General features: G+C 39.2%; 1 protein-coding gene across 3 annotated transcripts in view; it reads right to left on the bottom strand.

Annotated features, from left to right (window-relative positions):
* Nucleotides 1-15587, bottom strand: part of TBC1D5 (TBC1 domain family member 5) — a 472654-nt gene that overhangs the window by 317014 nt on the left and 140053 nt on the right. For 2 of the 3 annotated variants that reach the window (XM_024197361.1, XM_029910981.1), the window contains exon 3: nucleotides 3629-3753. The exons of the other annotated variant lie outside the window; for it this stretch is intronic. The gene's annotated coding sequence lies outside the window, so the exon portion shown is untranslated. The remainder of the gene's footprint in view (nucleotides 1-3628; nucleotides 3754-15587) is intronic. 3 annotated transcript variants of the gene reach the window in all.

Here is a 15587-nt window from a genome sequence, read left to right as displayed (position 1 = left end):
AAGAATCTGAAATGCCTTCCAAAATCTGAGAGGGAGGAGGTGTGGAGCATGCTTTCAGAAGTCTTTAAAGAGAAACACTCCAATGCGGAAACTACAGAACCTGAACGACCAAAAAAGAAAATCAACCTTCTTCTGGCGGCATCTGAATCAGATAATGAAAATGAACATGCGGCAGTTTGCACTGCTTTGGATTGTTATCGAGCAGAACCCATCATCAGCATGGATGCATGTCCCCTGGAATGGTAGTTGAAGCATGAAGGGACATGTGAATCTTTAGCGCATCTGGCACGTAAATATCTTGTGATGCTGGCTACAACAGTGCCATGAGAACACCTGTTCTCAGTTTCAGGTGACATTGTAAACAAGAAGTGGGCAGCATTATCTCCTGCAAATGTAAACAAACTTGTTTGTCTGAACAAGAAGTAGGACTGAGTGGACTTGCAGGCTCTAAAATTTTACATTGATTTATTTTTGAATGCTGTTTTTTGTACATAATTCTATATTTGTAGGTTCAAATTTCATGATAAACAGATTGCATTACAGTACTTGTATTAGATGAATTGAAAAATACGATTTCTTTTTATTTTTTACATTGCAAATACTTGTAATAAAAAATAAATATAAAGTGAGCACTGTACACTTTGTATTGTGTTATGGAAATTAATATATTTGAAAATGTAGAAAACATCCAAAATATTTAAATAAATGTTATTCTATTATTGTTTAACAGTGCGATTAATAGTGATTCTTTTTTTAATCGCTTGACAGCCCTAATATACATACATATGTATACACACACACACATTTGTTGTATATCGTGTAATAACCGTCTATATTAAAATGTATCACTGAATACCACGGGAACAATTTATAGTTATTCCGTGTGCCTGTGGTACATAATAGGCAAGTATTCTGTGGTCTGTAATACTTTGGTCTAGTTTCAGCTGTTGGGTTTAGCATGCAGGTGCTGGGTTTAGCATGCAGGTGCTGGGTTTAGCATGCAGGTCAGACTAGATGCTCTTGCAGTCCCTCTGGCCTTAAACTCTGAAACTGTGCAGCAGTTGGCAGCAAAATCATAATCAACAATGACTAATGGGTAAAATGGACTAACAAGAATGACCACATGGGTATTATTGATATATTACTGTACATGAACTTCCCCAACCAACACTTCAGCCTCCACCATTCAGATACTAGGAATAACAATTAATTTAGGCTGTCCTAGAAGTTTCATATATATTTTAGGTTCAAACGTACTTGTAGAGACTTGCTGAAGAGAAATCACTTTCTCTGTATGATGGTTTTGTGATGAGGATTTCTGTTCACAAGGAATTTAAATTGATAATACTGTATTAATTTTATATATTATGTTAGACTCAAATGAGAAGTGAAAGACCAGCGTCAGCAGGGTTCAGTGATCAACCACTGTTTTTCTCTTCATAATTTACTTGTTAATTTAATAATTACAACAATGCCTAGATAATCTGTAGCTTCAGTGTCTTGGAATGAGAGGAAAAGTTAATAGCACAATTGAGAGAAGATTTTTATTTAAAGAGATGCCCAAATAAATTGCAATGAGAATATTTGAAACCAATATCTAAACTGAACTAGAACACAGACACTGGCTTAAAGCAAAATTAATTTATATCACCCAAATCCGGAAAAGCATAATTTCAAGCCTTGATCTTATTAGGATACTTAATGTAATCTCATTAGGGTGCGTGCTTCTATATATCAAAGTGGTTTACACATTCTAAATATATTTTAAAGAGCTCCAATAAAGATTGGTACTGAAGTGTTTAACAGTGTCAAAACCGACTTTTGCAGGGCCAGAATGCTAGATCATTAATTAAAAAGATAGCAGTGGCAATGCAGTCCAGTGTGGAGGAGGGTGCGCTGTCATATAGAGGGACCTAATTTCAAGTAACAGATCCATAGTCTCCAGAACCCTAAGAAATTACAACTTCATTTCCTAGGCTAGTTGAAATTAGGCATGGGGGAACCTAATTTTCAAAAGTGCTCAGCACCCATATCTCCAGATAAAGTAAATGTGGACTATGGATGCCTAGCACTTTTGAAAGTCAGACCTAGTACCATGTACAGGGGATATGCTGCCAGAAACATCACTCATAATATGCATGCATGCCAATCCATAGGGAATCATATATGCTCAGTGACAGCAAGCAAATGGATAGGAAAGACCTAGTAGGGAAAAATAAAGGGAAAATTGGGCATCAGAGTAAAGGGCAGGTTTTGTCTGCACTTTTATCCCCACTGACAAACAAAAAGAAACAGAGAAAAGTCAAACTATTAAGAAACTGACAAAGCTAATGCCGATTTTTAAAATATTTTTAATGGCTACAGCAGACCTTAAGAGAGATAGCTATTTTGATCTTATTGGAAACAGCTTCAATACTCCAACATAAATGTATGCACATATATATTAATGAAGTAGACATGTTAATCCCCCAATGTCTATATCTGTGAGGCATCTAAGCTCTTATTTCCTTCACCATCAGTCTTGTGTAAGTAACATACTGTGGCAACATATGAATAGTTCATAGCTCCAGGAATAAATGAATGAATGAACAGTGACCTAAACCCTGAGCAGCAATTAAGTTTCTTTACTGATCAGCTATCGCATACCTCACAGCAAACAAGTGTGTTTTTTGACATGCACACTTGCCTGCTAGTAAGTTAAATAAGGGAACTATTTCTGTCAAGAATGTTTGTGATTTTTCCCCCCCTACAAGCCTTGTTTCTTGTTAGGAGTACTGGGTTTTATTCTGATGGAGCTGTTCATGACAAGCCAAAGAAATGGAGGTGGTGATGATAGGGGTTTAAGTAAAGAATACTCTGCAAAAGCACAACGGGACTGCAGTTGTTTCCCCGTGAGTTGGTGAGCTTCAGTTTGACCTTTCTGAAAACTGCAACGAAAAGCTAATGTTGAGTACAGATATTTGATCTTAGTATGCAAGTAAACACTTCTTGCAAACATTGGTACACTAGAAGAGTTCAACAGCAAACAGGTAATTGTCAACATGACCATCTGGTTTTTCATGTTTGGGAATGGAGGAGGAGGAACTAGGTTGACTATTATAGCTCCCCTTTACAGTTTGCATTTGTTTCCTCACACACACATATACATATTATTGTACACACAGTATACTCAGATATTCCAAGATTCATTTTCTTCTGATTCACATCAGTACAATGAAATTCTAACTGCAGAATCTTTATTAGTTATGTCAAAGTCAAAAAGAACAGCAGCTGGACTTTCAGAGGTCAGGTTGAATGTTCACCATTTGCATTTAGAAAACATATCATTGTACTTGTAACCAGAACCCACTATCTCTGGATGTCTTTGAGAACCCTACATGGAATCCCAGAAAGCCATCTCCAGACTCACTTGTCACATGGTAAAAGGTTAAATCTATTTTCCCTGGACCCCTAAAATATATTATCCCATATTCTCACCATTCTTTATTTAAAGCATGATAAGATTGAACTCTGAAAAAAACAAGTTCAAGAAAATAACACCAAAACAGACTGAAGAGGAAACCAACTCCTACACCACCCGAATATTATGTTATCGTATATTAATTTAAAATAAGGAGTACAACAATACCTTAGTCTTTGCAGAAAATGAAGGCAGGCAGGAACAGAAGAAGAAAAGTAAGTTCTGTGATCAGCAGACTTTTCTTCCTACAGTGTGCTTCTCAGAAACAACAGAATAGTTTTCTCCTATTCTCCCTGTTAATCAAAGAACAATGAATTTGGATAATTAGAGGGACAAAGAAGCCAAAGCAAACAATTTGACCCTTTATTCCACAAGATATTATTATAGTCCCTTGGTGAGCTTTGTAATTCTAAAATTGAAATTTGTATGGAATAAATGAATATGTATTGTAACTAATGTTTTACACTTTTTAAACATTATTTTTACTGCATGTACAGTATGCTCCAGCAAAATATCACTACTATCTGAAGTTCAGATTAGCTCTTCCCCTTCCAGCACTAGTTTCTAAATCTGTAGCGTATATACACAACACAAACACTCACAAAACTATCACTTCATTATCTGTGCACATGATGCTGTTTTTTCCTCTAACGCCTCACAATGCTGTTAGTGTAAGTCAGACATTATTCTAGCTTATAATTTAATTCTAGATTTTAACTAGAGAGAAAAGAAGCAAAAATGAAGTACATTGCTACTTTAGTACACTGGCACTTCTACAGGTTAAATGCAGTCTCTCTCTCAACTGAGGCCCCAGGTTTTGTTTTTGGAGGAAAGTGATTAAGAGTTTTTATAAAACTCAACACAAATATTTCCCTGAAATTTAAAAAACATGAAAAAACGTATTTTAAAAAGAATTTCATTTCCTTGGTATTTGAAGCCAAACACTGCAGCCTCCTGCTAATGGAGAGTGAAATGGATTATAAACTGACCATAAGTAACCATAAAAGTGGCATCTATTTTCGTTGGCACTGTCAAATGTAAATCAAGAAGGTAAAAAGGCTAAATGGTAAAAAGCAAATTATCTTATAAAAGTTAGTAACACAGGGAAGGAAATCTAATTTTTAAAACATATCTCACCCCCGTCTAGGTGGTGTGAGAGAAAGGAGCCTGGATTTGATTGGGCTGGCAGGGGACAGGCAACACCTGGAGACACAAGGTGCTGAGCTGAAGGGCCACCCAGTCATCAAGCCCAACCACTTTTTGGCCGGGCTAAGCCCTCGGGGTGCTGCTACCCCGCGCACCAGGTCACAATCCCACTCGCTCAAATTTGTATGGAGATGATGGGTGTAGGGGCTCACAGACAAGAAGGATCAGGCTGCTGGGGGTGGGGTGCCTGAGAGGGGAAGAGGAGGGGAGCAAAACTAAGCACATAAGAACAGCCATATTGGGTCAGACCAAAGGTCCATCTAGCCCAGTATCCTGTCTTCCGACAGTGGCCAATGCCAGGTGACCCAGAGGGAATGAACAGAACAGGTAATCATCAAGTGATTCATCCCCTGTTGCCCATTCCCAGTTTCTGGCAAACAGAGGCTAGGGACACCATCCCTGCCCATCCTAACTAATAGCCATTGATGGACCTATCCTCCATGAATGTGTCTAGTTCTCTTTTGAACCCTGTTATAGTTTTCACCTTCACAACATCCTCTGGCAAGGAGTTCCACAGGTTGACTGTGCGTTGTTTGTTTGTTTTAAACCTGCTGCCTATTATCTTTGCCATCTCTCCCACAAACATACACTTTAAATGGTGCTCCTCAGCACTTGCCTGGAAACCTGAGGTTCAGCTGGTCTGGAGCCTTTCCTATCTGCGCTCATAGAATCATAGAATATTAGGGTTGGAAGAGACCTCAGAAGGTCATCTAGTCCAATCGCCTGCTCAAAGCAGGACCAACACCAACTAAATGATCCCAGCCAAGGCTTTGTCAAGCTGGGCCTTAAAAATCTCTAAGGATGGAGATTCCACCATCTCCCTAGGTAACCCATTCCAGTGCTTCACCACCCTCCTAGTGAAATAGTGTTTCCAAATATCCAACCTAGACCTCCCCCACTGCAGCTTGAGATCATTGCTTCTTGTTCTGTCATCTGCCACCGAGAACAGCCTAGCTCCATCCTCTTTGGAACCCCCCTTCAGGTAATTGAAGGCTGATATCAAATCCCTCCTCATTCTTCTCTTCTGCAGACTAAATAACCCCTTTTATTTTCTGAAATTTTGTGCAGCTATAATCACAACCTTAACATTCCATCAATGGTATTTTATTAATATAATTTTCTATTCGTTTCAATTTTCCTACAGTGCACTTAAACACAATTGTAAATGTAAAATTTCAAAGAAAATCCTCTACTACATGTTTTCTCTCAGGTCCCTCCCCTCCACCCTCACCTCTTCCTTTCAACCATACCAAGGAGTACTGTTTAAAAAAGAAACTTGTACCCGACGTGCCACATTAAGCTTCCAAGTACTAGATTCACATCTACAAAAATTTTTAAAAGCAATGGGAGTTTTTGTGGACAGTTTACATATGGTTATTAATATAGTCAGTTCTGTTATGTCCCAGAGAAAACATCTTATTAGTTCTACAATTAAATGATTCAGCAACCATCCACACTATCTTTGCCTTTTAACAGTTGCAATCAGTAGCAGATCTAGGTGTAATCAACAGCAGCAGGGGGTTTTAGGAAGCAAAACAAAACAAAAACAGTAGGGATCTTTACTAGTATACAGTAATTGATATAAGGAGACATTTTATTCTAAGTTAGCCCAAGATATAAGGAAGTTTACACATGTGTTGCATTCTATTACCTACAATTAGCATTCAATTCATCAGCTCTATGCAATAAGCTATTTTAAAATGGTTTGATATTGTTTAATCTTTTATGGAGTTCTTCTGCCCCTCCTCCTAAAGGATCATCTGTGTCTCTAACATAGCATTTAATGTTCCCCATTTACTTTTTCTGTTACAAGGCCAATGTTGGAGTTACCATAAATTCAGCTGAGACCTGGACAATTCAGAATCCAGAGATGTCACCCCTTGAACTCGTGAGTGGGCTGTTCCTGTGAAATATTCCCTTCCCTGTAAGTCTGCACAGCTCTTTCAGCCCCTGCTATGCATGGTAACAAAACTGTATCTCCCAAAATGACTGAAGAATACCATATACATACAAATATAGACATTTATAGTCTACCTAATTTTTTGTGCTGTTATCTCTTTCCACTAACACTACCCTACATGTAGAAAAATAATGCATTTTTGCTATTCAAGATAAATTGATAGGTGGCACAGTAATTTAAGTGCCCTTTTGCTTTTGAGATCTGAGTTCAATTCCTGGCTGGGACATACATGGTAAATGAGTTTTCTGCCCTCCAGGTATTACAGATATTACTGCCACCCTTCACTGCACTGAAAACCACTGACAGGAAAAAATTAAGTCACAATAAATGGGAACAGTTTAGTTTGCTACTGCTTAATGGTAACTAGGTCCCACCATAGAGGTACATTAGCTAAAATATACAGTGTTTAAAAATCTTAAAAATTCCCTGAAAGAAATGAGATGCAAGGAATTTAATTTTGAATGTAATTAGCTAGCTTTTCTGCTTTATTAAAATCATAACAATATTTAGAGATTAGACATTATTTGTTAAAATCTGATATAGAATCCACTCTAGAGTCTAAATATCTGGGGGGGATTTCCATCCATCCACTGTTGTTGAGAACATACACTAGTAGATACAGTACTGCACTGTACATATGAGGTGGATTTATTAGTTGTGGTAGTGCCTAGGAACTTCAATCAGGATCAAGGCCCCATTGTATTAGGTAATGCACAGGTAGGCCTAGCCTCTGCTCCATGATCTCTGCCCCACAAAACTTAGAGCCTAATTTGATATAACACATGGCAAGTGTGAAGCAAAACAAGGAGACAAAAAGTGAAAATAATGAAAATACCATATAGTCAACAAGGTAGCTATTGTACAACTTAATGGTTCCTTGATGCTTCCAAATCATCTTACTTTTTAATAAATGATAAAATCAGCTAATTCTGACTGTTGTATAAATTAGTCTTCTTGACTGGCTGATTTCTTGTAGGCATCAGAGTAAAAGTGTTTCTTGTGGAGCAGTGTTTGCCCTCATTTATATCTGAGGAGATAACACACATGATATCTCATTCATGTGTGGAGCCTCAATTCACACCCAGCAGGCTGCTGGTCACAGATGCACCAGAGAGTCTCCCACTCTCTTCCCCAACAATAAGGGCTTCCAAACTTCCAAAAGTTCCCCTAACAGGGAAAGAAAACTCTGAGCATTTAAGCAAGAGCATTGTTCTTGTATAAATCTAACTGCACAACTGCTAGAAATATGGGGCCCAGCTTGCAATTTTCTCCTGCTGGAAGACGAAAGGCAGTTTCACAGAGAAAGGGAACTATTTTACCCCACAAGAAAGAGCAAAAAACAGAAGAAAAAGGGAGGAGTCAGACTCATTAAGTTCTGCATCTCTACCAGACTGCCTGCCTAGAAGAATTTTTAGGGATGGATTTAGGGTTCCCAGAATAAGATTTGTAGTTCTATTTAATATATTTAATAAACATTTAATCTAGGGAACACCCAAGAGTAATTGTGAGAAGATTCCACAAGAGGTGTTACCATAATTAGCCAGTCCCTTCAGAAATTTATGCTCAGTTTCTAGCTTCTTTGCCTCTTAGATGCATCCCCCAACAAAACTGAGGATTTTTTTTTAAATTAATTCATCAACTTTCCTGCCCCAGATGGACTTTGTCCCCTAGGAGAACTCAGTTGAGCTGGTCATTGTCAAGATGGTGAAAGGTGGGGCTTTACTGGAAAATAGCATTATCGAGTACATATTCCACATACTGTGAGTTTACCTCAACATTTTGGGTTCCCAGGTAAAGGATGCATTTCTACCACGACTTGTGTGACCCGCTGAGACCTTTAGCACATTGTAGAAGTTAGTAGTTGCAAGGCAAACTGGTCGGCCTTTCACCTACCCATTTTAGACATAACTTATTGTTTATTGGCATTCATGTGACCATTCAGTGCCAGATTTGTTAGCACTCACGAAGTGTCTCATTCTCTTTAGAGCCAGAAAAAACAGACTCCGACAGTACTTTGACCAATCTGGGGGCAGACAGACATCATTACTGGCAAACTGAGGCTTATATAGGAAAAAATGGACTAATTAAGGGAGGTGGATGGAGACATGGGTGTGAGATCCTGGGATTCACCTTTTGCAATAACAAACTCAGTGGTCCCATCTTTCCTGCTCATGACCACAAGGAGGTCAAAAGGAAGAGTCAGGAATGGCAATACAGTAGGCTATCTTTTAGAATGAGAATGGAGTATGCGTCTGCAACTGTATGGCATCAGTCACCTGAACTTCTGCTATATACTCTGACAAGTCAGGGATCTGCATTTCAGTGTTTATAATGTAAGAGCTGCAAGTTTCAAGAGACTCTCTCTAAACTGGTGTGAATTTGGACTCAACACAATATTATTATCCCTTTGAAATTTTTCCAGGTTGTGGGATGAGATAAGATAAAAAGGTTTTGTCTTGGTCTGAGAATCAGACAGCAGCTCACACATCCAAATTCTCATCAAGTTATGCAATTGATATGAGCCTTTGTACTGCCTGCCTCATCTATAGCATATACTACAGGGCTCACCGCATTCCAAGCATTGTTAATAGTATAGCTGACTCGTTTTCAGGAGTACAAGGACATATGAAATGTTATAATGCACTTATTTCCATATAGGGTGCCCAAAAGGCTGAACAATTAAGGTGTTGTCCCCTTCTGTATCTTATAGTTAAGGCTGCGAGTCTGTCACTGAGGTCATGGTCCGTGACTTTCTGGGACCCACCCGAGCAGCTGGCCCTAGGGCCAACCATTCAAGCGGCTGCTGGGGGGACAAGGGGGCAACGGAGGCAGCCGCACCGACTGGTTGCTGGGGCAGACCCAGGGCAGCTGCTCGGGTGGCTGCTGGGGCAGCCCTAGGCAGCTGGCCCTGGAGGCTGCTGGAGCAGCAGCAGTCCCCAAAGTAGCAGCGGTCCCAGGGGCAGCGGTCTCCAGGGGCCTCGAGGAAACAGGTGGAAGGGGGCAGTCAGCCCCCACCACCAGAGCTGGGGCCCCCCAGAGTAGCTGTGTCCCAGAGCCCTAGGAGCTGCTAAGTTTTAGTCGGGGTATTTATAGTAAAAGTTATGGACCGGTCACGGGCCATGAATTTTTGTTTATTGCCGTGACCGGTCCAGGACTTTTACTAAAAATACCCATGACTAAATCTTAGCCTTACTTATAGTAAACCATAACAAAGGGGATCAGGGATTCTCATTTTTTATCTCCAGCTCACATATGACGGCCATCTCTCTCTAACAAACAGTCCATTTACAACTGATCCATTCATGATCTTCACCATCTGAAAAATGAAGGAAGGGATGGGAGAAGGAACCACACATTTCCCCAAGACAGAGATGATCCTAATATCCTATATATCATGAGACCTGTTGACCAAAACATTAGCTCTTCTAAGCTGCCTTCTTTAGGTCATTCAAGTTGAGTGGCAAAGACTCTGGGAGCTTTTTGCCTTCCTCTGCAACATGAGGCATGGGTTACTTGCAGGTTTAAAGTAGTGTAAATGGTGGATTATCTGTAACTTTATGTCTTTAAATTATGATTTGAGAACTGCAGTAACTCAGCCAGAGGTTATGGGTCTGTTACAGAAGTGGGTGGGTGAGGTTCTGTGGCCTGCAATATGGGGGAGGTCAGACTAGATGATCATAATGGTCCCTTCTGACCTTAAAGTCTATGAGTCTAGGAGCTACCAAGAAAGAGCTGTCAGAAAGCATGTACATAAGCATGGGATAGAACCCCTTGGACTCCACCTCTCATAGATGGACCAAAAGAGGAGACAGCTCAGTCATCATAGTATGGGACAATGCCTGGCTGCAGTGGTTGAGGACTACCTTCCCGTGTTCCTCATCAAATATAAATTCCTAGATAGCCTTTGCAGACACTGGACTTTAAAAGGTGTCCCCAGAAGCAATTACTGGATTCATTCCATCTGGGTTTGGAAATGCCCAGTCAGAAACAGGCAGGGCTCACAACAGGGATTAACCAAGCTGCCGCCCAGTATACCTGCAAAAATCTAATAGGCATGAGGGCTCTGTCTCTTGGCACTAGAGCCAGGTTTCACATTGATATACATAAACAATTGGCTAGAGTTGTCTCTGAGGTATGTGAGTCTAGTGCACCGAAGCTGGATTTGAGGTCAAGGAAGAAAGATTTAAGGTCGTGTTTGTTGAATGAAAAGAGCAAACTGAAAAAAGAAAAACCAATAATGTGTTCTTTAACTATATTATTATAATACAGAGCACTCAAAACTGTCCTTGTGTGTTTCTCTACAACTATATGAATAATGCTATAGGAACTCTTCACTAAGCACAAGACAGGAATCCATATGTTTTGTATTAAGAGGTCATATTTTGCTATACAGGTCACTTATGCACCACTGGACCTTGACTAACACCACAATCCACAGCTGCTACAGTATGTGAAGCTTAAAAGTTACAGGAATAACTGAGCAATTATAAACTACTACTCTGGCTTTTATGATGTACCTGTTACATGACTTAGAAATGTAAAATTTACTCAAGGTTTATGTGATTCTATATAACTGAAATGTTTTAACTACTTTCTTCTCCTCCTCTATTTTTCAAAAGTTTGAAGGTGAAAGAATCAAAACTGTTAAACTGAAAACTTTTAATGCATGTCAGCACATTTAGCTTCACTTCCTAGACTAACAAATGAGGATTAAACACTACAGAATGTAAAAGGAGAGACATGCCCCCCCCCCAACACACACACAATACTTACAAAAGATTTCCTCCCATGGCTATACCATTGCTTTGCAGACAACAAGCTAATTTGGGTTCCTATCATGCATCTGATCGGTCATACAGCAATACAAAACAGAAATAAGTAAAGACGACCATCTGCTTGTTAGCTGAAACTATAAAAGTACATCTTTTTAATAAACAATAAAATTAGTTTGACAGGGCAGAGACCACCTGAATAGAAAATCAAATATTTCATGTTATTTAAGGTGTATGTCTGCTGGCTATTAAAATACTCCTCTTTAATTTATTACAGCAACACACACAATACTCATGTCATCCTCATTTTCTAAATCAATAATCAGCACAGCATGCTTCATTAACAGTGACCAATCACGAATGAGCTGGGGATCTCATTTTACAACATGAGCATTCCTAAGACATAAACCATCTGCTACTTGTAGTAACAGAAAAATCAAATTAATCCATTCTTATCATGCATTCAGATTTTAAAGCAATTAAAGATGCTCTTAGTGTAATCGCAGCCACAGAAGTAGTTCTGTAATGAGGAAAGCAAACTCTTCACTGAACTTTCTGTCATTCTCAATACATTTGAAAACTTTACAAGCTTTCTGCACTCCAGTGGGCCATTGTTCTCTGAACACAGATGTTGAAAACAACAAGCAATTTTTATTAAACATTTAATCTTTGCACATTTGAAAATGTTTAAATACTGAACAGTGATCAAAACAGAACATAAACACAAAAAATAATTGTACAATAAAATAATGTTCAGGGTCTAAATCTACAATTCTAGGAAATTCAGAGAAAAAGCTTCTCACTACATCCTTAATTCATAACACTATGCCCACCTTTTGCAGCACATATGGTATGTAAGATCATACGTTATTCTCATACACTTGCAATATGTGAGAACAATGGTGTAAGAAACTAAGTCTGAATTTCCTGGATTTTGGGGGAGTGGGAGTTGGCAGATTCTTATCTTTTTTTTTAATGCCAGTTTAATCTTTAAGAAAGATGTCAGATGTACATCTGCTATCTACAGAGCAGGCAAACCAATGGGCAGTAGCAGCACAAGCTTTTTTCACTGACATAGCAATATATCCTTCAATCTGATATGAGAGGACATTCTAGGGTGAGAAGGTAATTGGGTCTGCAAAGGCAACCCACAAGAGTGCCAGTCATAATGGAGGTTTTGGGATGCTGTATGTTATCCATTAGAAATTAAACTAGAAACTGCATATTTATCTACTATCAGGTATTAGTAACTTTAGCTTACTATTGACTCCTGCTGGATTCAAACCAATTGCCTTATCACAAATGATTTGTATATCCCTGTAAGACCCCAAACTATTCAACCCCCACATTAAAGGTTATCTTCAAATTCAAAAAAGAAAAAAAAAAACACATTATGTACCAACTGTTTTCAAATTAACAGTGCATGACCATCAACTTAACCACTAACTTAAGACACTAATTTCTCTCTTTTAATGCAGCTCCATCATGGATCGGAGTTCCCAGCTGGTGTTATAACTGCAGCTAGTGACATTGCAAACCTCTGAAGAGCCCTGGAAGGTAAGCTACATATGAAGTAATGGTAAATCTATATTTTCTTTCAATACTATGCATTTTTTAATATTTAATATTCTATACCTTATAAGGTATAAAATAAAATTTTAACTTTTGAAATCTGCTTAGTACTAGAGAGAATACAAACTAACTTTATCTGTCGTATAGACCAGGGGTTCCCAAACTTGGTCCACGGCTTGTTCAGGGTAAGCCCCTGGCGGGTCGCGAGAAGCTTTGTTTACCTGAGCGTCCACAAGTATGGCCGCTCGCAGCTCCCAGTGGCCAGGGTTTGCCGTTCCTGGCCAATGGGAGCTGTGGGAAGCTATGCATGTTCTGAACACTCTTCCGCTGTGGAGGTGAAGTCACCAACAAAGTGCATTTTGGGATATTACTTCAGGTAAGAGTAGAACGGGGTCCCCAACGTGGCGCCCACCGGGCCGTCTAAGTGCGCCCGCGTACTAGCTGGCGGACGAGCATCCGCCGAAATGCCGCCGACAAGCATCATCATCCAGAGGCGTCGCTGCCGAAATGCCGCCGATTTTCGGCAGAGACGCCTCTGGATGCTGCTGCTGGTCAGCGGCAACGCCTATTGACGTTGCCGCTTGTCGGCGGCATTTCAGCAGATGCTCGTCCGCCGCCACGGTCCTCCGTGGCTCATTGTCTGGTGCCGCCAGATGAAAAAGGTTGGGGACCACTGGAGTAGAAGATGATTCACTTTTGTTATTCACCATGCAGACCTTCAATACAAGCAGAACAAGAATGAAGACACATTTTAAGTACATCTGAATGGCTTCAAAGGCCATCTTACACTACTTAGGGGTACTCAATATAGTAATGTTTGCACCTTCTCTTTACAGGTCTCAAACACTACAACACATCATTATATCATAACATAATACATATTTAGTAACAATCTGTGTATTTCTGAAAGCGTAAATTAACAGTCTACAGCATGAACTTAATGGTCAACAGAATAAGACTCCCATTCACACATGACTCAAGTCAGTATTGATATGGAAGACCATAACCTCATTCTAGTCTATCAAAATTGGTACCAATGGAAACAGAAGAAACTAGTGAACTGCTGGTATAATCTAACCAGATAAATTGTAACAACTGTCCTAGAAGCAATTTCCAGATAGACTGCAACCTTCTTCATACCCTTAGCCACTTGCTAGTTTTGGTAGGACTACTTGTGGGAGTAACTACTCATCATTGGGTATAAGGAGAGATGTGTATCAAAATCTGGTCCAAAATTATTACCTACTTTTCAGCCTCATAAACAAAGCTTTAACAACTGAGGTTTTAAACAAACATAACTCATTGATGCAAAGCAAAAGAAACAGGTTAACCATTTCCTCATTCTTTATAACATAACTCTTTTTAAGTTCCATCCACTTCTATTAAATAAGGTAAGCTAAATTCTCTCTGACAAAAAATGAAGTCAAACATTATTGTTCAGGCTTTAATATTCAAGTATACTTCTCCACTCCCCTGTACTTATACCATAAAGGAAAATTTCTAATAAATAAGGGGGTTGCTTTTGGATATCAGAATAAATGCTCCTGCCAAAATGTAATTCAACAAGATGAGGTGTTTGATGCGAATTATTTCTTGTTTACTAGGCTAGTTTATTCTTTTATTCACATTGATAAGACTAGCATCCCACATGTAAAATGGACTTGCATGTAACTTATACTGCACTTCTCCCATATATCTCTGATGAAATCAAAAATACATGGTGTTGACTACTTGCTGCACAACCAAACGTTTTCATGAGTCCAAACAGAGCCAACTAAATACAATGGGAAAATGAACATTCATGGATGAAAAAGTCCTGTGGGCAATTTGAAAACTTCCCTGAGGCAACTCTAACTTCTGCTGCAAATAGCTTATATAAAAATTGACCATGACAGTAGCATAAGAATGCAGATCAAAGTGGGTGAGAAAGAGAAAGAACTTTTTCTGATGTGTACCTCCATGTTATGCTACTCATTAATTTAGTACATAAATCTTTTCTGTAGACAAGACGAGAAAATATCTCTGTTAAAGGTTCACGGTATGTTCTTCAGATTCTCTTAGAAACCAATAGATCATATTCCATGCTTGTGAGTTCTCCTTCCTTCAAAATAGTTTTTCTGCACCAGAAATTCCATCTTTTGGTGGCAGATTTATTTTCTTCATTTTGATATTTTAATGTACAGTGTGTGGTCTGTGTGCAATCCTTAGCTCCTGTGGGCACTGGCATTTATTGAAGAAGGAGGCAATCGCTTTTATGACATCACAAGTGGCAGCATCAACACCGAGACTGTGATAATATTAGGGTGGCCCAGTTGTTCCACACAGCACTAGAAACCACATTTCTCACACGTATTGACAAAGGCAGCTTTTTTGATTAATGCCATCTTAAGTGCTCAGATACTTGTTAAGTGTAAATATTTGCTTGGTGGCAGTCTCTTCTGTGGGAAGCCCACTTCCCATATCTGATATCCATATTTACATAAACAATGCATCTCATCCCAACAAAGCCAGCATGTAAAAGTGGAGTGTTCATTTTCCTACTAACAGCATTTATCTTGCCACGTGGACAATCACTGAAAAATGAAAGTAAGTCATCTTAATGCACCCCAGGCTTTAT

The sequence above is a fragment of the Terrapene carolina genome, unplaced genomic scaffold, assembly GCF_002925995.2.
Source record: "Terrapene carolina triunguis isolate 2854851 unplaced genomic scaffold, T_m_triunguis-2.0 Scaffold84, whole genome shotgun sequence".
NCBI lineage: Eukaryota > Metazoa > Chordata > Testudines > Emydidae > Terrapene > Terrapene triunguis.
The sequence above is the reverse complement of the archived record's forward strand: the minus strand, read 5'-3'. Positions and strand labels throughout refer to the sequence as shown.